General features: G+C 43.5%; 1 protein-coding gene and 1 non-coding gene across 4 annotated transcripts in view; both read left to right on the forward strand.

Annotated features, from left to right (window-relative positions):
• LOC148454597 (glutaminase kidney isoform, mitochondrial-like) overlaps nt 1-26,070 on the forward strand; it is a 600,729-nt gene that overhangs the window by 83,221 nt on the left and 491,438 nt on the right. The window lies entirely within an intron of this gene.
• LOC148454599 (U2 spliceosomal RNA) lies at nt 9,428-9,609 on the forward strand. Its single transcript, XR_015874801.1, has one exon. It is a non-coding gene; the product is annotated as a U2 spliceosomal RNA (small nuclear RNA).

The following is a 26,070-nucleotide window of genomic DNA, read 5'->3' on the forward strand; positions in this document are numbered from 1 at the left end:
CAAGTGGAAATGAGGATGAATCTCGCTGATATTTGCGTACTTACGACCATGCACCATTAAAAAATGTGACTGCCAATGCGCAAGTCCTGGCAAATGTGCACGGATGGAGTTTGCATCTGCTTATGGATTGATCTGTCTATTGATGGAGCACTTTTTCAGTGAAATTGGCGGTAAATTGAGTGGCAACCATGCGGAGGCGTACAGAACTGATCTGTATTGTATTGTGTCCTTTCCCATAGCATGCAGACACAGATGAGACGCCTGTTTCTGATGGATTTTTTTCACCCAGCATGGGGTTAGTGCAAGTACTAATACCAAAGTTGATGGCTGTATACGTAAAAACGGTGTAGATGCAGCAATATTTAGCATATACGGGAAAATTCTTGAATTAGCATAAGGAAGTAAGTAGGTTGCTGCGGTCTTATGGAAAAAGGCAACTGATGTGTCCAACTCCGAATCGGGCTCAATATGAGCTTGTTTAGCTAATATTAAGTTTGAGAGGTAGGTGTCTCGAATCAGGGTCTTAGCATCCCTTTCAGACTCCAGACATTTCATTAATTTCAGTTTCCAAGACATCCCATTGATGCCTCCCTGTGATCAACTGATGCACCTGTGTGCTCACCTAGTGTTCCTGCTAGCCAGTGGGCTAGACAGGGCGCAGAGGGTCCAGGTATGTAGTATCTGCACGCTCCCTAAAAAGGGTGTGTAGCTGAGCAGAGGAGGGGTGTGTTTTTATGACAAGCCCCCAATTTGGCACACTAGGGGGCGTGTCCAGCACTTACGGAGGTGCTGGGCTTCCCCCAAGCTCTCCCCTCACTGTAAAAAGATGCAGTGTGCATGCGCACAGCATCTATTCACCTGGCGGTGACTTGTCACTGCATCTTTTCCCACCCGTGGGACTCTGCCACCCACGGGTGGGAAAGGCAGTGGGAAGACTGTTTTAGCAGGGCGCCGCTAAAAGGGCAGGGTGCTTTTTGCATCTTTAAGATAGGGCAGGTCGCGGCGCTCTGCTTAAACAGCTTAGCAGGGACACTGCTAACCTGGTCATCTAGACCAGTGGTTCTCAAACTCTGTCCTCAGGACCCCACACAGTTCATGTTTTGCAGGTCACCCTGTTGCTGCACAGGTGTACTCATTACTCACTGACACATTTTAAAAGATCCACTGGTGAAGCTAATTATTTCAATTGTGATTCTGTCAGGAGACCTGCAAAACATGCACTGTTTGGGGTCCTGAGGACAGAGTTTGAGAACGAACCTGTGATCTAGACCAATGAATATTGACCACCTCCTATTTTAACCAGTTCCTGTGAGCAACCCATTGTCTGAACAACGTGTTCCTACCACGGATAGTTCAAGGCTCCAGGCTTTCTTTTGTATCTGTGTTCATGTCCTCTGTGACTTCATTTGATTTGGGTGCATAGTTTCTGGCAACAGGCGACAAGCACTAACAGAGTGGGAGTTAAATAGATTAGAGGTCTGTGTGAGCCCTATATTCCACTCTAAAGACGACCCCTGAGAGAGCTACCAAACTACATAGTCTGGGTCTCTCTCCATTCCAGACACACATCTGACAGGAAGCTTGTTACAGAATGCGTAAAGACCTTGTTGCCATTATGTACTGCTTCCGCGCACACTGATTTTAAGCAGCTTTGTCCGGGTTTGTTATTACTCACAATGCACTGTCGAGCTAACATGTCTCACACCTCCCTGGGGCTTCTACAGCACGATGCCGCTTTCAGTCCCTGACCGTTTCCTTGCCGCCCGAGGGATTACAGAGCAGCAACATGCTGCCAGCTTTTGGGGAGAGAGCGAGAGGTTTGATGGGTTCTAGGAAGCTGCGCTATTGCACGTGTGGATGCGCAGTGGGTGACATCATTCCTGGCCATGGGCAGTCTATGGGGAATGCCAGAGGATATGATTAATCAGGTGTCCTGAGTGAACAGGCGCCGAAGCCAGCCACGCCTCGCCCAGGTATTTTATTTTCAGCAGCTCACGCGGCTCCAAAGCCATACAGCAATCTGATAAGTGGCTGAAGTTCTGTGTGAGAGAGCTCACAGCAGATACTGGGGATGGATGCTAACAATATAAGCAGTTAACTAGGATTATTACTTAGAGTATGTGTATTAACCTGGTGTTTTCTGGGCTTATAGTTATATAAGCACCTTTTACTGCACTTTTTCTCAGGAATTTAGGCAGTAATATACAGAGGTATATAAGATTTGTTTAACCTTTTTAGGTTTTTGCAAAGGATTTCGAATTTTAAGAGTTTTTTTTTGGATTTAACAGATGGGTGCATAGAGTCTTAATTAGCCTCTCCTTAGTTTTTGCTATTCAATAAGTGATAAATTTTTTCCTTGGAAATTTAGGTAGCTATCTGTATTGTTTAGACTTGTCTTTCTTTTTGAGTATGGATAAGCCAGACATGGGTTCTAAAAAACAAAGATCAGTCACTGTTTTATACTGTTTATATTTGCATAATATGTGAGGAAAAAATTGCATACAATTTGTGCTGGTTATTCACAGGGGGTTTCATTACCAGGAGGTTCGGCTGAACAGCCTGTGATGCCTGATTTGGCCAGGTCTATGATTGAAGCCATAGGTTAACTACGTCACCCTCAGGAAACTAATATGATACCCTGTGCAAGTGTTCCTACTTTGTCTGATACCTCGGTAGAGCCCAGATGGGCTCAGAATATAGGACGGTGTCTCACTCAGATGGCAACGTCACTAAATAAAATGGTAACGTCTGCAGGGGCCACAGCCACTAAGAGACGTTCAGGCCATTCCTCAGTGGATTTTTCTGGAGAAGAGGCTTCAGCTACCTCTTCCCAGGAAGAAGGGGGATTGGATTATGACTGGGAAGACACCTCAAACTGTGCGGGTGACCTCCATTCTGGTTCAGGAGTTCCTATGTTGATAGATGCGGTCAGGGAAACTTTGTAACAACAGGAAGCAGCTATTCCAGAGACTAAGAAGGAACATGTATTCGTTTTCCCAGAATTGTCACATATTGAGGAAATATTAAAAAAAAAAAAAAAAAGCCTTGTTAAAACTTAGTCTGGTGATTCCAAATGTCATATTCCGAAAAAATTTAAGTCTTTATCCTTTTTCGGCATAGGATGCCAAGCTTTGTAAAATTCCACACATGGTGGATGCTCCTATTGCTAGGTTGGTCAGGAATACAATTCCTACAACATTACAACATTATAATATTAATATATATAATATAATAATAATAATATTCCTACAACACAGTCTAACTCCTAAAGATCCTATGGATAGAAAGAATGAGGCTGTACTTAAATCTTTATTCACTTTGTCAGGAGTCTCACTGCGTCCAATTCTGGGCAGCTCCTGGGTGATAAAGGCTATAAATCCCTGGATGAACCAGATGATTACTGGTATTCAATCAGTGGTAGCTCTAACCTATGTAAGTGACACTTTATCTCGGTTAGCTCTTTCTCCACGTCTCATTTTTCCTGAGGATAAGGTAGTGTTTGTTATGCAGTAAACCTTCCTTTCTTCTAAAGGTGGTATCAGCTTTCCACATTAACCAGAAAATTGACCACTATGCAGTGAGTTGTGCCTGGCTGCAGCTCCGCTCTGGACCCAGCATTCCCGCTATTTCACGGCTGTTTGACAGCCTCCAATCTGCCACCTGAAGCGCCCACTGCTACTCCTGACCATCCTTACCTGTATGGAACGGTATTTTCCACCTTCAATGCCGGGGAAATCACAGAGGAACTGCTCAGACCACCGTCCCTCCGAATCCAAGATGGCGGCCGCAACTTCGCTGCAGGGAGACTCTGTGTCCACTGTTGCACAGTCTGCAGTGCAGGCCCCCTCTGCTTCAGCTACAAGTACCTCTGGCTCTTTCATTACATATGGGGAGGTGGTTTAGGCCATTAAAGAGGCTATGGGACCCATGCTTCAGGAACAGGCAGATCTTTTTCAGCAAACAATGTCTGACTTAAAGGGCCAAATGCAGCAATTATCCCAGAGAGTCTCTGAGACTGAAAATGTTTCTGGTACCAATTTTCATGAACTTAACACTCAAGACTGACTATACTACCCTGCACAAATCTCATTTGCAGTTATTTTCTAAAGTTGACGACCTTGAAAACAGGTCGCGTTGTAACAACTTAAGAGTGGTAGGATTTCCAGAAACTCTTAAAGGGACAGATCTTGTTAAATTCTTGTCTACTACACTCCCTGCTCTTTTGGGTGTTGCTGAGGGTTGTTGGGATATTATTGTGGAGAGAGCACACCGGCTGGGCCCACACCCCTGACTGCAGATCGCGAGTCGTAATTTTCAGATGCCTGAACTTTATTCATAAGTATATCATATGGTCAGCATCTCGCAGGCACCGAAATTTAGCATGGGAAGGTCACCGATTATTTGTAGTTAAAGACTTTTCTACAGAAGTCACTAAAGCCCGGAAAGAATTTTCCCCTATCTGCCAAGATTTAATCCAGCATGGTCGCCGCTTTGCTCTTTCATTCCCGGTGCGTCTGAGATTATATGACTGTGATACTTATAAAGATTTCACCACAGCTGCAGATGCTGATGCATATCTGTGAGAGTTATCTGAATCCGAAAAAGCTGCTAGACCCTCTACTCCTGCCTCTTCTGCGGTGGATTGAGCACACTGTATTTTACTAATACACATGTATATCATGTTTATAGTCTACTATGCTCTCTAATGGTCTCTATATGATAGTTAGAATGTTCTACTATATTATTTTTACCACACAGTTCTTAGTATGTTGTTTGAAGATTATGTTGCTATTTATTTAGCTGGGCTTGGCTAGGAGTGTGCTGACCGGGATTCAATTTTTCTTGGCGCATAACACCAGTCACTACTGGAAGTTTATGTTTTGATAATGCAACAGTCTATACATTATGATAAGCATTTACCGCTATTTTTAGTAATGGCTGTATTCTTCTCATCCCTTTGTATGTCTCCTCCCTACCGTGTTCTAGTTCCCTCCCCTTGTCCATGGATGTATTATTTCTTTTACTTACTGTATCTTTATGAAAACCCAGCTCTGCCTGTGCGTTGCATGGTCCACACCCCTCTAAATTTATCTTAGATTAAAGTTATGTCACAGATAAAACTTGGTATTTGAAATGTTGAGGGATTTCATTACCAAATAAAACGCAAAAAGATGATATTGTATTTAAATAAGCTACACATGGATTTAGTGTGTTTGCAGGAAACACACTTGGTTGAACAGAAGTGGCCAAATTTAATATATTAGGGTGGAAGGTGTTGGACAACTAAATCCCTTCCTCCCTATTTTAACTCAGCAGTGCTTAAAGTTCTGCACAAACCAGGCAAAGACTTAGAGTGTTCCAGCTCCTATAGGCCCATATCGCTCCTCAATATTGAGTATAAGATTTTATTAAAAATACTAGCGGAGCGAATGAAAGTGTTACCGCCCAGACTGATTCATGAAGACCAAACTGGGTTTATCTGGGGACGACATTCGACAGCCAATATACGCAGGGTATTAGCAGCGTCTTATTGGGTGCAGTCGTTAAAGACTACTGACTTATATACTGTTTTATCCTTTGATGCCGAAAAGGCCTTTGACCTGGTGTCCCGGGACTATTTATTTTGCACACTACATAAATTTGGGTTTCATTCTGACTTTATCACGCTTCTGACCTCACTATATGCTAATTCATCCTCACAGATTGTATGTAACGGTTATATCTCTGACCCCTTTGGTGTATATATAAGGGTACCAGACAAGGGTGTCCCCTATCACCCCTGCTATTTGCTTTTGCATTAGAGCCGCTTGCCATGGGCCTACGCAGTTCAACGGCATTCCGAGGAATCCGGGTTGAGACAATTGATCTTAAGGTGGCATTATTTGCCGATGATATACTGTTATTTATGTCCGACCCGGCTTCCTCGGCTCCTGAGGTGCTTCGTTTGATAGACCTTTTAGGATCCTTCATGGGTTATAAGGTGAATGTAGCCAAGTCGGAATACTTACCTCTTTCTGGTGCCCCTGCTGATTTTCTTTCAGTCTCCATTTTCTCACAATTACGCCTAGCACACCCTGCTCTAAAATATTTAGGGATATACTTTTGGATATGGAGAAACTATACTCAGTAAATTTTTCTCCACTTCTCCGCTCCCTCTCAAAATTACTGACGGACTGGTTATCACTACCTCTTTCTTTACTGGGTCGTGTTGCTGTTTTGAAAAGCATTGTATTCCCTAAGATTTCATACCCCATGCAAATGTTGCCGATCTCCCTTGCCAAAACAGACTTCCATGCTTTTCAAAAAATATTCACTAAATTCATTTGGAACCGTGGCAAATCGAGGACTGCTTTGACTAAGCTTCGTTTGCCTAGACGGGAAGGGGGACTGAGTATTCCCGATCTCAAAACTTTTTCATTATCCGTCTCATTCCGGTACATATCGGACTGGCATTTAAATAGTTTACACCTCCCTTACTGTGGAAAAAGAATTGTTTAAACCATACATCCTGAGCGCTCTTCTTCATACACCCAGGAAATCACTCCCACAACAAATTTTATAAAACCCCCTATTCAGGGACACTTTCCTAGCCTGGATTGCGATGAACCGCAAATTGAAACGCGATTGCCGTTTTACCCCATTTCTCTTTCATCCACTAGGGGACACTGGAGGTGCTTACGCTGGGGTATAGAGGCGTGGATAACTGGAGCTGGCACTTTAAATAATTCAGAAGTGTGAAGCTCCTCCCCCTCTATCCCCTATCAGCCCTCAGTTTAGAAAATGTGCCCTTGGAGCTGGTCACTACATGCTGTGCTCCAGCAATACATTTGATTTTATTTTATTTAGGTTATTTATTTTTAATACATCTTTTACACTTATTCGGTATCCTTTGCCACCTCTCTAAAGGTGGGGTCCAGGTACCTGGCGACCTGATCTTTAGCGATCAGGAAGGAGTGCACAGTGCTTATGCTAAAAGCAACTGACAGCTCCTTACCGCCAAAACAGCACATCTCTCAGCAAGAAGATCTGCTGTGGCACAATAGTGTTGACAATAGAGTGCTGACAAGCTGCCGAGAGAGACCTTCAGCGGAGCGCAGTGAGTATGTACCTGCGCATTCCTCGGCTCCCACCCCGCTGCCCAGCGCTTTTACAATGAGGCTTTGTTACACATAGCGCTCAGTGCTGCTCCCTACCACAACCCTCAGCTCCCGTGGTCAGTGCGAACGGGGCTGACAGAGTAATGGCAGAAGCCATGTTGGGAGCACAAGGCTTTGAAAAAGGGGGCGAGCTACAACAGCGCGGGCTCTCTCTCTCTCTGTTATAAGTGGCACAGAGCTGCAACATACAGCATGTCTGCTGGGTTATTTAATGCCTGCATCTCTCCCTTGGAGCTAACCCAGGGAGGAGCAGTGCGGGCTCTCTCTATATATTCTAAGAGGCACAGAGCTGGTACACACAGCGTGTCTGCCAGTGTAATGATTTAATGCCTGCATCTCTCCCTTGGAGCTGAACCAGGGAGGAGCAGCTCTCTCTCTGATCTAAGCGGCACAGAGCTGTCACAAACAGCGTGTCTGCCAGAGTTATTAATTGCCTGCATCTCTCCCTTATAGGTAGGGTGCAGTTGATTATACAGTTGGCTCCTGCTTCCAAAACAGAGTGTATAGTGAGCAGGGGGATCTAATCTCTGAACCTCCCCTGTTCCCAACATTAGCTTTCTGTTTTATCCACAATGTTACTATCTGTATGTGTGAATAGTGTGTGTATAAATGAGGCAGACTTAAAGCTTCACAGTAGATGTTAGTTTGTTAGTACATTTAGAATAAACAAAGTCTGGCTCCTCATTAAGCTCAAGTGAGAGAAACCTACTGAAATTTTTTTTTCAATTATATTGCTGCCTCACAGTGCTGGGGTCGTGGGTGCGGTTCCCGACCATGCATGGCTGTATCAGTGTGGAGTTTGTATGTTCTCCCCACTTTAGTAATAGACCCTATCGCGGCTATCTCTGCCTCACCTACTCCTGCATGGGCCGCTGACATGGTAGGAGTTATGGCGGGCTTATCGTCAGAGTTGGCTCTCATAGGTCTCAACCTCCCTGGATAGCAGGGTTAACAAATCGCTACACAGCCTGGTACTGGTTATAGGTGCCACTGCTATTATACCTTCCACTTCCTACCAGAAATCTATTGAAAAACATCCTCTTATGACCGTACTCCAGCCAGAGTAGTCGGACAAGGAACTCCTCACATATGAGGATACGAAAGGTGAATTAAAGGAACTTTTGGATGGTATTGCACCTTAAGACTTACAATCCACCTCTACGGTGGTGGAACCCTTGATTCTGGCGGTTAGGCAGCTCCTTAATCTACCTTATACATTTGAAAACCGACCAAATCGGTCGGCTGTTTTATTTTTTTTTTATTTTTCGTTCCCGCAGCTTCAGGAACGGTTTTCAGTGGCCTGAAAACGGACGGTTAGGAGGCGTCATTGCCCATACGGCTATTTCCATCACCCATGTTGGAAAAGTGGGAAACACTGCCTCATGTTTAGGTGTCTGTTTTCTCGTCTTTTTAAGAAAGCTACGCTTCCTGTTCCGGGACTACGTTACTTAAGGGCCTTCCTGATTGTAAGTTGGAGACAACTCTACAATCTATTTATACTGCAGTGGGAGCTCAATTTAGGCCTACAATTGTTAGTGCCTGGGTTAACAAAGCTGCAACTTACTGGGCATATGATTATAGTCCAGAGGGAGAGGAGCTCTGAGTTAAGTCTACTGGCAGAACACATCGGAGAGTCTGCAGTGTTCCTGGGCGAGGCTTCCAGGGAGATCAATCAGATCAGTACTCGCATATTCGCTTCTGCTATTTCTGCCCGCAGAGCTCTCTGGTTCTCCCAGGAGAACTTACACTGGACCCTCATTTTTTCCTTTCATGCGCCACTGCCCTTTCGTGGTAAAGCCAAGTTGCTCCCACGCAAGCAAGGGGTGACAGAGGTAGAGATTGCCCACATACAGCTGCATGTTGACAGGAATAGAATCGAGCTGAGAAACAGGTGGCATGACTGTCTTCCGTCCCACTTTGGATCTCCTGCAGTGAGAGCTCGCTGACAGACATTTACACAGGGCCAGGATTCTGCGGGATGGTATCCAGTCTCTGCAAAGTTAGACGGGGCCAGTTCCGGTTCCAGTGTATCAACTAGGTGGGGGGTTTTACTCAAACCTCTTTGTGGTGCCCAAGTCGGATGAATCAGACAGGCCCATCTTAACCCTGAGATCCTTAAATGTATCTGACGATGTATCGTTTCAATATGGAGTCACTTCAGTCTGTCATTGCGAGTTTGGAACCAGAGGAGTTCCTAATTTCCTTGGATGTTTGCTTATTTCCATGTCCCCCTGTGGGAACCGCACTTCCTGCATTTACAACCTTGCAAGATCGCTTCTCGGCCTTTTGGCTAAGATCAAAGGTAGTATCTGTTCTTATCAGTTTAATATCTCATACGGCCCCTGTCTGGGTGCCATATATTAAATGGATTGTTTGAACAGGAAGATGGAAGCAGAGCTTGCTCTATGCATTAACCTGGTTTTGGAATACTTCCAAGACCGGTGCACACTTCGGTCGTCAGGAGTGAACATAATTGCTTATTTGGACGACCTGTTAATCAAGGTTCCATTGGAATCTCTTCTCTTACACTTCTCTGTCATATTAGACTTTAATACTAACGGTTGGATAATCAATTTAAAGAAATCCAATCTCAGTCCGGCCAAAGACTCCATTTTATGGGGATGATCCGGTATACGGTATTACACAGGATATTCCTTCCGGATGACAAAGCTTGGGATATCCGGCTGCTGGTTCAGCTAGTCCTTAGACTGAAGAGGGTGTCCTTGCTTCTTTGTCTGCGTCTCTTGTGGAAGATGGTAGCTGCTTTCAAGAAACGACGATTCCACTTCCGAGTGTTCCAACCAGACCTGCTATCACAGGGGTCAGGATCTCACCTGAATCTACATCGACTAATCCGTTTGGCTCAGGCCACCAGGGTAGCTCCCCTCTGGTGGGTACAATCCCATTCGGAGTATGGAATTGGATAATAGTGACAATGGACGCCAGTCTTCAAGAATGGGAGCAGTGGTCCTCAACTATCATTTCAGGGTCAATGGTCCACACAAGAAAGACAGTGGCCCATAAATGGGTTAGAACTCAGAGTAATTTACAGTGCTCTGTTAGAAGCAGCACAGTTGCTAAGGCCTCTTCCGGTAAGCGTTAAGTCAGAAACGCGACGGCCGTCACTTACATCGACCGCCAGGGAGAAACTCAAGTCGCATAGCCATGTGGGAAGTCTCTCAGATTCCCCAGCGGGCCGTGAGTCAATCAGTTATTCTGTAGGCAGAATAGCCAGGATAGCCGTCCAAGAGCATGGAAGCTTCACCCAGACGTGTTCCATGCATTAGTACATCAATGAGATCGTTCTCAAGTGGACTTCATGGCGTCTAGTTTGAATCATCAGCTCCCAGCATACATGTCAAGTACTAGGGACCCGCAGGCAAAGGCTGTCAACACACTCACAGTTCCGTCGAACTACGACATTTACCTGTTTCTCCGATCCCTCTAATTCTTCATCTAAATAGAAAGAAACTCAAGGTGGCCTTAGACTTTCTTGGGGCTACAAACTGGCCTCGGAGAAGTTGGTTCTCGGATCTTTGGTCCCCTCCTAGCAGATGTCCCGTGACCACCTCCTTTACGCCTGGGTATTCTGCTTCAGGGTCTTTTTCATACACCCCAGATTAGCGCAATTGCATTTACGAGGTGGCTCTTGAAACTGATATCTTAAGACACGGAGGCATCCCAGACTCTGTTATCCTATATAGGCTTTGCGACAGGAACCTGGTTTTGGCTGAACATGATCATCGTACCCGGCATTCTTCTATAACAGGGTGTATAGGTCAAGACCTTCCGTCTAGGACTTACGGTTTTCCTGTTTTTCTCCAAACCGGATTAGAGTCTGGCCTGCGCTTCGGGATTTTTAAAGGTGCAGGTTTTTTTCTGCTTGTTCCATTTTCTTTCAGCGCAAGTTGGCCCCCATACCTGTCGTGCTGACGTTCTTCAGGAAGTTTTTGAGTGTGCAGCCACCTTTTTTGTACCACTTACAGCTCCCTGGGACTTAAATTTGGTACTTTATATCTTCAGTTTTCCATCTTGGAACCTATTTAGGAGGTTGGTATTAGTATTTTTCTGGGAAGACTGTTCTCCTCCTGGCTTTGGCTCGCAGAGTTTCGGAATTGGAGGCTCTGTCCTATAAGCCGCCTTACCTTGTGTTTTCATGTTGATGGGGCGGAACTCAGGACGGTAGGCGCTTTCTTTCCTATGTTGGTGTCGGTTTTCACATAAACCAGCCTATTGTGGTGCCTTTTTTTGATAGAGGACTCGGGTGTTTCCTCTACGCTTGATGTGGTTTGAGCTTGCCGCATCTATGTTGCTCGGATGGCGTCCTCCGCTAGTCCGAGGCGCTTTTTGTCCTCTATGATGCTGTTCAGAGGGGTTGACAAGCATTCAAACAGACATTGGCTCGTTGGATCAGACTGACTATCCGTCAGGCTTATGATCGTCATCATCCTGTGTCCATTTTATGATCGTCATCATCCTGTGTCCATTCGACTCTTTCCACATGTTCTGTGGGTGTGTTGTGGGCTCCTGGGAGGTGTGCCTCCACTTACACCCTTTCTAACGTTTTACGTGTTGATACAATTGCGGCTTCTGCATCAAGTTTTGGCCGCATTGTTCTGCAGGTTCCTCAAAGCACTCCCGTCCGTGGGGTAAACTTTGGGACGTCCCCAGCGTAAGCACCTCCAGTGTCCCCTAGTGGATTAAAGAGAAAGTGGGATTCTGGTACTTACTGGTAAATCCTTTTCCCTGATTCCACCGGGGACACTGGACGCCCACCTCAACTCTCTTTGCCTGCCAGTTCAGTTAGTTTCAGATGTTGTGTGATCTCTCCTTTTCACTCCTGTTGTTCTCCATCTCCTCTCGGTCTTCATTTTCTAAACTGAGGGTTGATGGGAGATAGAGGGGGAGGAACTTCACACTTCTGAATTATTTAAAGTTCCAGCTCCAGTTATCCATGCCTCTATACCCCAGTGTAAGCACCTCCAGTGTCCCCTGTGGAATCAGAGAAAAGGATTTACCAGTAAGTACCAAAACCCATTTTTTTCTACTTCAGGGTCCATAGGGGGTCCACAGGGTTGACCTTGGGGTTTAGGTTGGGAACCAAATCCGGGCACCACGCAGTTAAAGCTTTTAGCTCCCAGGATGCACTGGGCCCACTCTCCCTATAACCCCACCCCCAAGCCAGAGGCACCTCAGTTTAAGTTGGTGCCCGGCCGGAGTCGGGTCACCGTTAGGGCAGGTGGAGCTGATTAGCAGCCCCTAAGCTTTCTTTTTTTTTTTTTTTTTTCCTTAGGGACAAAGGTTTTTTTTTTTTTCCGGACTGTCCATAGGATGTTTAAGCTGCCGCTCCGTCACCCCACTGGCGCTGAGACTCCAGTACAGATCTGGGGATCTCAGCGAGACCCCAGAGTCTGTACTAGCCGGATTCTGTGGGCGCCCAGGACTGCTGCTGGATCCACGGGGAGCAGGTAAGGTCGCGGGTCACCGCTTGCGGTGATTCGCACATTTCAAATGCAGTCCTGTGCCTCCGGTCTCTGGGGACAGACCGGAGGCGCCGGCAGTGGCGGCGGGCCCCCCATACCCCGTGTGTCCACTAGACCACCAGGGACTTAACGATCGGCGCAGGGAGCCGGCGTCCCGGGGGTTAATAGCCGGCCAGGGGAGCAAGCCTTCCCTGTTATAGTGGCTCCTCCCCTCAGCTCAGCGCGCCTTTCAGTGTCTAAAGTCTGCCGTTGCTGAGCTGCTTCCTCCGTGGGCCGTGCTGCTTCTGAGGTCTCCAGCGGCCGTCTTCTCTGTGGTGCAGCAGCAGATTTCCGGAGATGGCGTTTGGCTCAGTCCCCTGCGTACCTCACCACTAGGTCAGTGTACACAGCGCTGTAGCCTTCCCAGACACTGAATCTGGGCAGTTGAATGCAGTGACATTTTGCAGTATATTGTATGTCATGCTCATGTGTGTGTGTATATGTATGTGTGTATGTATGTATGTATGTATATATATATATATATATATATATATATATATATATATATATATATATATATATATATAATGCTGAAAAATAAGAAGACGTGCGCCTAATAGTGTAGTATTTAAATAAAAAGCTAATAGTGCTCGATATAATAAATGTGCGTACCAAACAATAACTTTAAATAGAGCTTATCTGATGTCCAGGTCAACTTCCTATGGTCAGGAAACAAAACTGCCAATAGATTCCGGATATCAATCCAAGGACAGGTACCCTCTTATAAGGACCTTTAAATAAAAGGGCTCACGCCAAGCCCATAAACAAAATATAGTGTAGTATTTTCTTTAACCACTAGAGTGGAAAAATAATAATAATTTCTGTGTACCAGATAGAGCAAAATGTAGTGCATATAACACAAGGCTTCTTCATGTGCTGTAAACTGCCAGAAGTCACCTAATTCATATACCCGGGGTAGCCAGCCTCGAATCATATCAGGAGATAAACCTCCGTAAATAATTTTATTATCCAGACAAACATCAATAACAGAAATAAAAAATGTAGAATTTGCTTATCTTAAGTATAAAGCAGAATAGAGTCCACTCTGTTGGAAGTACAGGAGAACCAGTTCTGTCCCAACGCGTTTCGTCCCAATTGGACTTCCTCAGGGGTAGTGCCCAGATGGAGTGCCTCCTTATATACCCCTTAATAGGGGTGTGCCCAAATTTCACATAGGAATCATTAGAAACGCCGTCTGCGTGTGTTCCGTTTTGCGGCGGCCATCTTGATGACTTCATCAACCTGCGTCATCTATCCCATTCACTAATGAACAACACACCGCTTCTATCCATAGTATGTATTTCAATAGACCTGCGGCACCTGCATGTCTGCCTTAGATCTACATAAACCTTTAGGCTTCTAAGTCCTTATTTGATCCAATAAATTGTAATCCGTACACCGGAAGTGTGGCAACACACTTCCGGTTTAGGCGCCATCTTGGTAGAGGATGGGGTATTATCCTCTTGTCCCGGACTCGCGACCGCGCACTTCCGGGTTTCATCGCCATACTAGTGGAGGCTTGATGAATACCTAAGCCCCGGCCATCTTGCGTGGGGCAGGGATTAACTCCGCTTACAGCGGCACTCGTTCCGCCTTGTAAATTGCTCATGGCAGCCATTTTAATGGTGTGTAAATCCCAAAACGGCGACTATATAACATCATCCACCATTATTAGGTGAAATACATAAATGAAAAACCGGCAGCCATCTTTTTTAACAATGTCACTAAATAATAACATCAAACTGCATATAACCAGTACAGAGCATACCTACATGTTAAAAAGCTCAATTAAAAACTTTTACTGTAGGATAAAAACAATCACAAGGATAAAAAATAGATTAAAACCGTAATGTTAATAAAAGAAAGAGATGCAAATAAAAAGAATAATTAAAAATTGGAAAAAAGGGGGATGATTTAAAATATTGAATAAACGAGGATGAGTTAAAAAGTCATGAGTAATATAGGTATAATCACATTATAGAAATGGAGCTAGTTCATAATAATCATTTAGACCGTTAGGCAACATAGTATTAAGCTCAAATATACAATACATTTCTCTCTGTGATAATTTAACAGCTAAATCCCCTCCCCTAGGTCCCAAGTTAACCAACTCAATTCCTTTAAATGTGAGGAATTCTGGGTTGGAGTCATGATGTGACTTAAAATGTCTTGACATAGAGTGACTTTCCACCTTGTTTTTAATATTCCTCACATGCTCTTGAATACGGAGTTTTAAATTCCTCTTTGTCTTGCCAACGTATTTCAAACCGCATGTGCATTCTAATAGATAAATTACCGAACACCTATTACAATTGATAAAATGTTTGATAGAAAAAGTAGCAGAACCATTAAAATTCGAGAACATCTTTCTATTAGGATGAAGGTATTTACACATATTGCATCTCCCACATTTAAAAGAACCCACACATTTGTTGAAGAAATTATTTCGTTGATCTTTTTCCTTTAACAGACTGGGTGCTAACATATCTTTCAAATTTTTTGCTTTCCTGAATAAAATTGTAGGTTTCTCAGGCAGAATATCCTTCAAAATCGTGTGGACATGTCAAAAAATGGAAAGATAATATTCCTTACTCTGTTTCACCGCATAAAGAGAAACTGTTCTGATACAGGGGTCTACTCGCAGCAATTAGATATCTATTCTGAAAGGTTCCGCGAACGAGGTTACCCCGAGAATCTAATCATCCAAGCTAGGAATAAAACTGAGATACTTCAAAGAAAGGATTTGATGCAATATAAAGTTAAAAAAGAGAAAGGGAATTTGGTTCCCTTTGTAACACAATTTAACACTGATGACAAAAGAATCAAACAGGTGATGAATAAACACTGGGATATTTTAAAATTAGACCCGATTTTGAAGGATATTCTGCCTGAGAAACCTACAATTTTATTCAGGAAAGCAAAAAATTTGAAAGATATGTTAGCACCCAGTCTGTTAAAGGAAAAAGATCAACGAAATAATTTCTTCAACAAATGTGTGGGTTCTTTTAAATGTGAGAGATGCAATATGTGTAAATACCTTCATCCTAATAGAAAGATGTTCTCGAATTTTAATGGTTCTGCTACTTTTTCTATCAAACATTTTATCAATTGTAATACGTGTTCGGTAATTTATCTATTAGAATGCACATGCGGTTTGAAATACGTTGGCAAGACAAAGAGGAATTTAAAACTCCGTATTCAAGAGCATGTGAGGAATATTAAAAACAAGGTGGAAAGTCACTCTATGTCAAGACATTTTAAGTCACATCATGACTCCAACCCAGAATTCCTCACATTTAAAGGAATTGAGTTGGTTAACTTGGGACCTAGGGGAGGGGATTTAGCTGTTAAATTATCACAGAGAGAAATGTATTGTATATTTGAGCTTAATACTATGTTGCCTAACGGTCTAAATGATTATTATGAACTAGCTCCATTTCTATAATGTGATTATACCTATATTACTCATGACTTTTTAACTCATCCTCGTTTATTCAATATTTTAAATCATCCCCCTTTTTTCCAATTTTTAATTATTCTTTTTATTTGCATCTCTTTCTTTTATTAACATTACGGTTTTAATCTATTTTTTATCCTTGTGATTGTTTTTATCCTACAGTAAAAGTTTTTAATTGAGCTTTTTAACATGTAGGTATGCTCTGTACTGGTTATATGCAGTTTGATGTTATTATTTAGTGACATTGTTAAAAAAGATGGCTGCCGGTTTTTCATTTATGTATTTCACCTAATAATGGTGGATGATGTTATATAGTCGCCGTTTTGGGATTTACACACCATTAAAATGGCTGCCATGAGCAATTTACAAGGCGGAACGAGTGCCGCTGTAAGCGGAGTTAATCCCTGTCCCACGCAAGATGGCCGGGGCTTAGGTATTCATCAAGCCTCCACTAGTATGGCGATGAAACCCGGAAGTGCGCGGTCGCGAGTCCGGGACAAGAGGATAATACCCCATCCTCTACCAAGATGGCGCCTAAACCGGAAGTGTGTTGCCACACTTCCGGTGTACGGATTACAATTTATTGGATCAAATAAGGACTTAGAAGCCTAAAGGTTTATGTAGATCTAAGGCAGACATGCAGGTGCCGCAGGTCTATTGAAATACATACTATGGATAGAAGCGGTGTGTTGTTCATTAGTGAATGGTATAGATGACGCAGGTTGATGACGTCATCAAGATGGCCGCCGCGAAACGGAACACGCGCAGACGGCGTTTCTAATGATTCCTATGTGAAATTTGGGCACACTCCTATTAAGGGGTATATAAGGAGGCACTCCACCATCTGGGCACTACCCCTGAGGAAGTCCAATTGGGGCGAAACGCGTTGGTACAGAACTGGTTCTCCTGTACTTCCAACAGAGTGGACTCTATTCTGCTTTATACTTAAGATAAGCAAATTCTACATTTTTTATTTCTGTTATTGATGTTTGTCTTGATAATAAAATTATTTACGGAGGTTTATCTCCTGATATGATTCGAGGCTGGCTACCTCGGGTATATGAATTAGAAGGTGACTTCTGGCAGTTTACAGCACATGAAGAAGCCTTGTGTTATATGCACTACATTTTGCTCTATCTGGTACGCAGAAATTATTATTTTTCCACTCTAGTGGTTAAAGAAAATACTACACTATATTTTGTTTATGGGCTTGGCGTGAGCCCTTTTATTTAAAGGTCCTTATAAGAGGGTACCTGTCCTTGGATTGATATCCGGAATCTATTGGCAGTTTTGTTTCCTGACCATAGGAAGTTGACCTGGACATCAGATAAGCTCTATTTAAAGTTATTGTTTGGTACGCACGTTTATTATATTGAGCACTATTAGCTTTTTATTTAAATACTACACTATTAGGCGCACGTCTTCTTATTTTTCAGCACCTTTGTCTCTCCGTTTGCCATACGGATTTTTAGAAGATTGCAGCCACCTGTCATCATCAGGAGTGTTGTTTCACATTCACAAGTGCCACAAAGAATTTATTAATGACAATTTTGTTATAAGACTATTCACAGAAGGCTTTAAAAAGGTTGTGCGCTAGTATCCCCCTTTTTTGCTATATATATATATATATATATATATATATTTGTGACAGTCAGGTTAGGGGGTCCCTCTCCTGGGTAGAGGACTCCTTCCTTACACACACAGCAGCTGGGTAACAGTACGCCAGACTGGATTCGAGTACAAGCTGGTCGGCGCCAGTCTTTATTGTACAATGTCAGAAATAATCATAAAGAAAACAAACATAAATCCTAGCCCTGTCGGGGCATTAACTTCACAAGTGACTTCCCTCACTACAAGAACCTGGCAGGGCCTAATGCCCTCACCAGCAACAAAGGCACAGCACAACACTCACAGTTAGGTTTTCAAGTGTCTCTGAGCAAACTCCCTGTCTGCTCTCCCAGGTGAGACACTCAGCCCTAAACACACTAGGCTTATATTGGCCACTCTCAGGTGGAAACCCTAACAAGCCTGTTACCAGGCTGCGAGAACCAAAACCTGGAGTGGCCGTGGGTGGAGCCCTCCCTCTCCTCTCACCCACAACCCCCAGGTCCCAAACCGGCTATTCAAAAAGCCGAGACTCAAGCCTGCTACACTGCAGACTTTCTCTTGGGGATTTAAAACACATAAGACAGGAATCTGCGACAAATGTACCTGCCACAGACCACTTTACCAGTGATCCTATCACAATATATATATATATTTTCTGCATTGTATGTGACTTATGCTAGTGCTGACTGTCTGTACTTTATTCTCTCATCTGTCAGTGTATATCTATCCCTTTTCTTTACAGTCTACCCTAATACAGCTGTACTGTGGTTCTAAGACCTCACATTTATATACTTGTTAATATTTGTGAGGTTTGTCACATACTGTTGCACGTTGCCATATTTTAGATTGAACGGTGTGTTGCATATGCTGAAAATGGGTCTCTGCAGCTAATTTTGGCATCAGTCAGGACCAGTATAGCACTGCTTGATATTTCCGCCAAGAGGGTTGGTCAGATATGTCTGACCAGGAGATAGAGCTCGATACTGCACCCATTTTTACTATCCTGCAAGTCATGTGCTGCAGGTGTTAGTGCGGAGGATTTGACTCATAAAGGGTTCTGTATGCTGCGCCATCTGGTGCCGGCCCCCTTTCACGATCCCCTTGGGTGGTTTGTTTTCTCTGGATCCTTTCAATTGCGGATCGCCGGGCGGGCCCCATTGTTGTAACTCACTTGGGGTTACTTCACCATACTGCCCTTTTCATCTCGGGGTATATCGCAGTTTCTTGCACTCTTCCCCTGTGACACAGACTACCGCTCCCTGCAGGGGTTTTTCACAGTATATGAATTCCCCCTGGTGCCACAATAGTCTGTCATTCCCCTTGCAGGGATTACCGCAACAGCCACCCTGGGTGGATGTCGTTTTTCTACGAAACGCAAAGTGGCATGGTAGACGCCCTGTGGTTACTTCCCAGTTGGCTCTGCCGTGCACTGGATACTGTTTTGGGCTCTTTCCCTCTTACACGGGGGGAAGCCTATTTCAGGTATTATTACCCCTGTTTTAGGGCTGGTAGTAGGTCCATTCTGGTTAGAGTGAATGTTGACCTGCACCTGTATCATACACCCTCAGTCTAACATGCCTTCGGGTTCCCTGTTGCTGAATAGTGGGTGGATTGCATGGCGGGACTCTGGCTGTTGCCAGATACGAGGTGTTACAACAGCGTGGCCTCCTGCTCCAAATTCCCTGAGGGTCATCACGAGCCCCTCTTGGGGGGGATGGGCGTGTTACTCGTCTGATTACAGACGTTACTACGCCTCCCATTTCTGCGTGGTCGGATTCTTCGGATCCATAGGTGGTAACTCTGCCTGAAATCAGTATACTCGCTTTCAGGGGTTGTTACCCATCCTACCATGGCTATAGCATGGTTGGTTAATACTATTGCATACTGGGCTGATGCATTTGTAACGTTTTTTTCCCCTCCAATACGTCTGGGGTTCAAATGTCTTTGGTCGCTCACGTAATATATGCAGTTGTCATAGGTGGAAATACCTATATTGGATACCAGTCTCCTAAGTTTCAAAGTTTCGGCTGCAACTGTATCTTCCGTAATACCCTATGACTGCGCTCTGGGAATGCAGAGATGCAGATACCATCTATAGGGAAGATCTTGTTTGGTCCTGACCTTGACAAGATTGTAGTAACATTGGCAGTATTACTAACGACAAGTTTACCGCCTTCAGCTCCACCCACTATAAGGCCTCAGACTAAGTCTGTTTAAGTCTTTTTGTCCTCAGGGTCAGCCTAAAGGTCTGTTTCTTCCTAGACTGTCGGCATCCAGTACCGAGCAGGCCTGGACTGCCAGCCGATCCTGCTTCTGAACCTACGGTTATATCTTCAGCCTGACTGGACAGGCGTACAACTGGGAGATACCGATTTTCTCAGTTCGCCCGGTACTAGTGTCAAGTTGCCGCGGCTACGTGGGTAGGAGGGTACGCCCTCTCATTGCTCAGGTGGCCTCTTTACAAATCCAGAAAGCTATACAGTTGTTGCGGTAAGCAGAGCTAATTAGGCCATCCCCACTATCTCAGCGAGGGACTGGTTGTTCTGCTTTCTTTCTGGTGTGGTGGCTGAATGGTCCTCTTTGGCCTATTCTCTGTCTCAATTCCCTGAACCAGTTCCTAAAGCTACCTGGGCTTAAGAGGAAATCCCTATGCTCCATCATACGATGTTTGGAACCTGGGGACTTTATGGTATCACTGGATATACAGGACACGTGCCTACGGGTACTTATAGAGACCTTTCATCAGCATGGGCTGAGGTTTGCTGTATCACAGCAACACTTACAATTTTTCGGACTCTGCCTTTTGGGACTGTCCCCAGCCCCACAGGGATTTACCAGCATTTTGGATTTTCTGACAGCTCTCCTGTTCAGTATATCCCAATGCTCCTGTACCTGGACGGCCGCCTGCTCTTAGCGGGATCACCGGGGTACTTTGCAGCCAGGTTAGCTGACCGTGGCTTCTTCAGGGTGCAGACGTTTAATCAACAAGGAAAAAGTCCTCCCTGCATCCCTCTCTGGGTATTCTACATCTAGGAGCCCTGCTGGATTCTGAGAATTCTTCTGACGTAAGACGGATTCTCCACTCTTCCATTAGGAGTACATGGATGTCTACGCAGTCGACCTATGTCTTTACACTCTGGGATGCGTCGTCAAATATTCAGTATCTGCCTTTGGAAGGGTGGAATGGGCTCAGTTCCATTCCTGGCCTTTCCATAATTGGCTCATCTCCAGATGGAACGAGTTTTTTCTGTCGGATCACTGTTCAAACGATGATGCTCTCTCCGGAGGTGAGTCTGTCTGCAGACATATCTGTCCAACGTCAAGTGTGTACGGGCAGTCTGCAGACCACCCGTACAAACATGGCAGTAGCTGCGGGGAGAAACGGCCCCGACCCGCTTCCCTATCAGCGGGACCTGCAGCTGCCGCATAGATGATGGCCGTTCAGTGTGTATAAACGACCATCATCTAAAGATATATCTGCAGAACACTCGATCTACAGATATATCTTTCAGGTGTGTACCCACCATAACTCTCTGTGGTTTATGGACTGCACCTGTTCCTAGATAAAGCTAGTTACAAAGCTTTAACAGTGTATTGTTAATGTGATATATCAAGTTCCTTTTTGTTAAGTCAGCAATTAATTGCTGACAAAAATTTTTATATTTCATAGCATTGCAATCAATTCTTATAGGCAGGTTAGCAATCACACTTGTTTGTTAATCTTATTCAGATGTTTTATATAACTCTCTATGTAGTTTGTGGACTGCACCTGCTGTTAAATACCGCTAGTTACAAAGCATTACCAGTTACATTAACTGGTGTTTGTGTGAGCAGTCTATGATCAGCTCTCATGGCATACACACATTAACAAATGCAGTCTTAGAGTCCCTGTCACAGTATAATAGCCACCCTCATTAGTATGACACAATCTAGATGAATTGACACATTACAATGTGGTCCTACTGTGTATTAATTACTAATGCTGGGCATACACAGCCAGATAAAATGTCTGTAAGACCGACAGACATTTTATCTGGCAGCCTGCCAGCCACAGATGTCGCCGGCATACACTGTGAGATTTCTCTCACAGTGTATTAGCCCGACATCCGCTCTCCGTCCCCGGGGGAGGAGATATTTCCCAGTTCCTTCTGTAGGAAGGAACACAGGAAATGTCTGTCGGCCGCGGCTGGGCATACACTGCCCGATGTGGCCGACAGTTTACCGGGTAAATATCGCATCGGACAGGGATGCAGGACAATACGGCATGCCCGACCGAGCAATATTTAACCCGCGGTCGCCCGCACACACGCTACAATTATAATTGTAGCGTGTATGGCCAGCATAACACGTATTTCACAACATTACCTTCCTCAGGGCAAAAAACATTGGTAGACTACATAGTAAAATTGTCAACATTCAATCATTGAAGATTCTTTGCGGAATCATTCTGCTCCCCTTTCCCTTTTCCATTACAAACTCTTTTAAATTGTACATTTCTTCAAATAATTATCATTAGTAGCAGCTGTGAGAGTAGTGGTGGACTCTTTATTAGTATTGGTTTTTATTTTCTTCAGACATCAAGAGCATCTGGGTTAGGTACAGAGTAGTAGAAGAGATTCCATCAAATTCCAGTTATACTGACAGTGCTGAAGGTGAATGGCAGCCAGACCCGAAGGAAAAAGGAGCATGGCGCTTTATGGTGCGTACACATGGTACGACTTTTATGAGCAATTTGCACGATATTGTGCATATCGTTCACTATTTGGCAGTCACCAACCTGACAACTACCAACGATGCGCATTCCCGCATGAACGATAACTATCTCTATGGTCTTTCTGGCATGCACGCCAACTTGGACGATTTTGTAAAGATTTGCATGTAAAAAGATGGATATCTATGATAGCTTCACTAAAATATCTATCAGTGTATTCAACCAAATTCGTTTGACCTGTACTACAGAAAGTTGGAGGGAAATCTATCAACGATATATCTATGGTTGTTCCGTGTGTATGCAGCATTATGGTGCTTACACACGGAACAACTTCGAACAACCATAGATATCGTTGATAGATTTCCCTCCAACTTTCTGTAGTGCAGGTCAAACGATTTTGGTTGTACACACCGATAGCTTCACTGAAATATCTATCATAGATATCTATCTTTTATACAGGCAAATCTTTACAAAATCGTTTGGCCTGTATGCATGAGAGACCATAGATATCGTTATCGTTTATGCGGGAACGTGCATCGTTGGTTGTTGTCTGCAAAAAAGTGAACGATATCGTTCAAATAGCTCATAAAAGTCGTACAGTGTGTACGCACCATTAGAGGCTGCAGTGAAAGTGGAAGTGACACAAACTACAATGATGAAGTACCTGTAGTTGAGGTAGCAAAAGGGAAACAAAAACAAAATACATTGTGGAAAACCAAAGAATGATTTTGAAGGAGTCTTGTCCACATTTTTATGACAGCACAGAGTAAATGTTGAGGGCACCGAACCCATGTGCACCTATTTTCTGATACAATGATTGATGAAATTGTCCACACCATAAATTTGTATGAACTCCAGAAAGGCTATATTTGTCACTGACAAGCCATGAATTAACATTTTTTTCTTCGGATAAACTTGGTAATTTCCTAGCTCAGATATCCCAGATCCAGAATGTTTTGATCTTCAAATGATGGGCTTCATCATGACCTGATTGCAAATGCAATGTCTGTTAACAGATTTGAAGAGATTCTCTGCTACCTTTTACTTTGCAGGCAATTATTTTCAACAGCCCAGAAAATAAAACAAACTTTTCAAAACTCAGCCTGTGTTAGACAAACTGAAGGCATTCTTTAGTGGAGTAGTTGATCCTGAAGAGTTTGTCTGTTGTGCAGATTATTCCCTTCAAGGCCCAGTGGAGTGGAGTAAGGACAATGGCTTACTACTAAATACTGCAAAAACTAAAGAGATTGTAATGCATTTTAGGAGGGTGGACTGTGGCCCCAAATTAACAGTGGTTTTGGACAATATAATTATCGAGGAGGTGGAGTCCTTTAAATTTCTGGGAGTTCATATCTCAAGGGATCTGACCTGGTCTCTAAATTCTACATTTGTGGTTAAAAAGGCGCAGCAACACCTTTTTTTTCTGCGGAGACTAAAGGCAGCTTGTTTGAGTACGGAGACGCTCCTAAGCTTGTCCTGACTTATGGAGTGTCCGGACTTATGAAATTATTATTTTTTTGGGGAATTGTACTGCTGTTGATCGAGGTGGTCTTGAGCTTGTGGTCAAGACTTCAAGTAACATAATAGGTGCAAAATTGGCACAAATTCATGCTCTCTATGTGAGTAGAGTATTAAAGCGGACTAGAATCATTTTAGCAGATACTAGTCATCCCAACTATATGGTGTTTAAAAGATTAGCATCAAATATATGCTTTTGGAGTGTGCGCACACGTACAAAGCGGTTATACAATAGCTTCTTTCCAGTAGCTGTTCGTCTATTGAACTGTCAAAATGCACTAACTTGAATACTTTGGAAATGTTTTACCGGTTTTTTTTTTATGCTGAGGTGTTTGTAACTGACATTTCGTTGACAATCCAATATTATTGTTGTTTTTGTTGATGACAATAAAGTGTGTATTGTATATCAGTCCATCAATCAGTACATTCCCATGAAACCCAAGCAAGGGGTTTGAAGGTGTGGGTGAGAGCAGGAACATCTGCTTACAGTACATTTATAGGTTTGAGATGTATCAGGGAACAAGTGGAGACAGTGAAGTTAGCACACTGGTCATGTGTGCTGGTGTGGTTCTTTGCTTGTGTGATGACATACAAAACAAAAATCACAAGCTATTTTTTGATAACTTGTTTTGTACCATTCCTCTCCTCCAGAAGTTATGCAACCAGGGTATCTATGCAATGGGTACATGTAGAGTTAGTACAGCTGAAGGAAGAGGTGCCTCATCAGTTATTACCAATGGTGAAAAAATCACCATTACACAATGTACAGACAGTTCAGTGATTCATTTTGCATCGTCCTGTGCAGGCATGCCACCACAAGATTCTGCCCAGAGGTGGAACAAGAAAGAAAAGGATGTGATCCACAGTTAACCTGTATAACACGCACATGGGGGGGGAGTGGATCTCATGGATTATTGTGTGCCGATGTCCCATCACAGATGCAAAAACAGGAGATGGTACATTTGGGCGTGCTTATTTGATGTGACTTGTGTAATTGCTGCTGTTTCGAATGTCTGGATACAATGGCTAGAATGAGTTGGATTTCAAAGCATTCATTACTTGAGCATTGATCAACCCTGGCTTTATGGAGCAACTTTGACGAGAAGACCAAGTGAGACTACCTCCTTTAAAGTTCAGGGCAGTATCAAAGGCACCCCCTGCTAACAGGTTCAGTGTGGGAAATCACTGGCCAAAGCTTATGGATGCGAAACATGCTAACAGGTGCCACGATACAGCTTGTACACTTAAAACGAAGTACAGCTGCATGCTGTGTCTTAAGGTGCCCACACACATAGCGACATTTTACACGATTTGGCCGATTTCGACGAATCGTGACGACGAATCGGGTAAAAAAAGTACAAATCGTGAGTTTATACTCACGAGCACGATGCCGATGCGCGTCCCCGCTCGTCGTATATCGCATCTTCTGATCTGCCGTGCTGTAGGGCAGATTAGCCAATCTGGGATACAATGCATTGGCTGCAAGATAGATCTTTAGTCAGATTGGACATTTCTAACTCCAAATCGTGATCACGACGGCAAGGGAGCTCCTGTGAAAGTTCATGAGGAAATTGGCCATAAAATCGTATCGTGAGCACATCGGTATATGTGTGGGCACCATTAAACCAGTGTGCCAAGTGTGCTTCTCCAACTTTCACACCAGTATAATTCAGTTTGTGAAAAAGGTTAGCTTTGTGTAGGTATGAAGCAAATGGAGAAGTAATTGACAATATTTGTGTTTATAAATACTGAGTACATTTATGTTTCTGGATAAATATATCCATAAATAAGCATACAAAATATTTATTTTAAATATTAGAGGATTTTTTGTTTCTGGAGAAAAACTACAGTAAGCAACATAAGAATAAATTTGAACCATACCAAACATTTTAGTTTTTTTTTATTTTACCTTCCAAAATAAAAAGGATTTCCACAGCTAAAATATTTTTTTAAAATTTTGTGGAAGCATGTTGTAAACAAATGGCCAATTATACCTTCTTTAGTTTTACAGTTTAAAAACCGCTAATATTTTTTGTTTTTATAAGCCTTCAACGCTAATAAAAAAACATTTTAAAAAAGGTTTAAACATATGGGTTA

The sequence above is a fragment of the Taudactylus pleione genome, unplaced genomic scaffold (genome assembly GCF_031769625.1).
Source record: "Taudactylus pleione unplaced genomic scaffold, aTauple2 ptg000977l, whole genome shotgun sequence".
NCBI classification, from domain to species: Eukaryota; Metazoa; Chordata; class Amphibia; order Anura; family Myobatrachidae; genus Taudactylus; species Taudactylus pleione.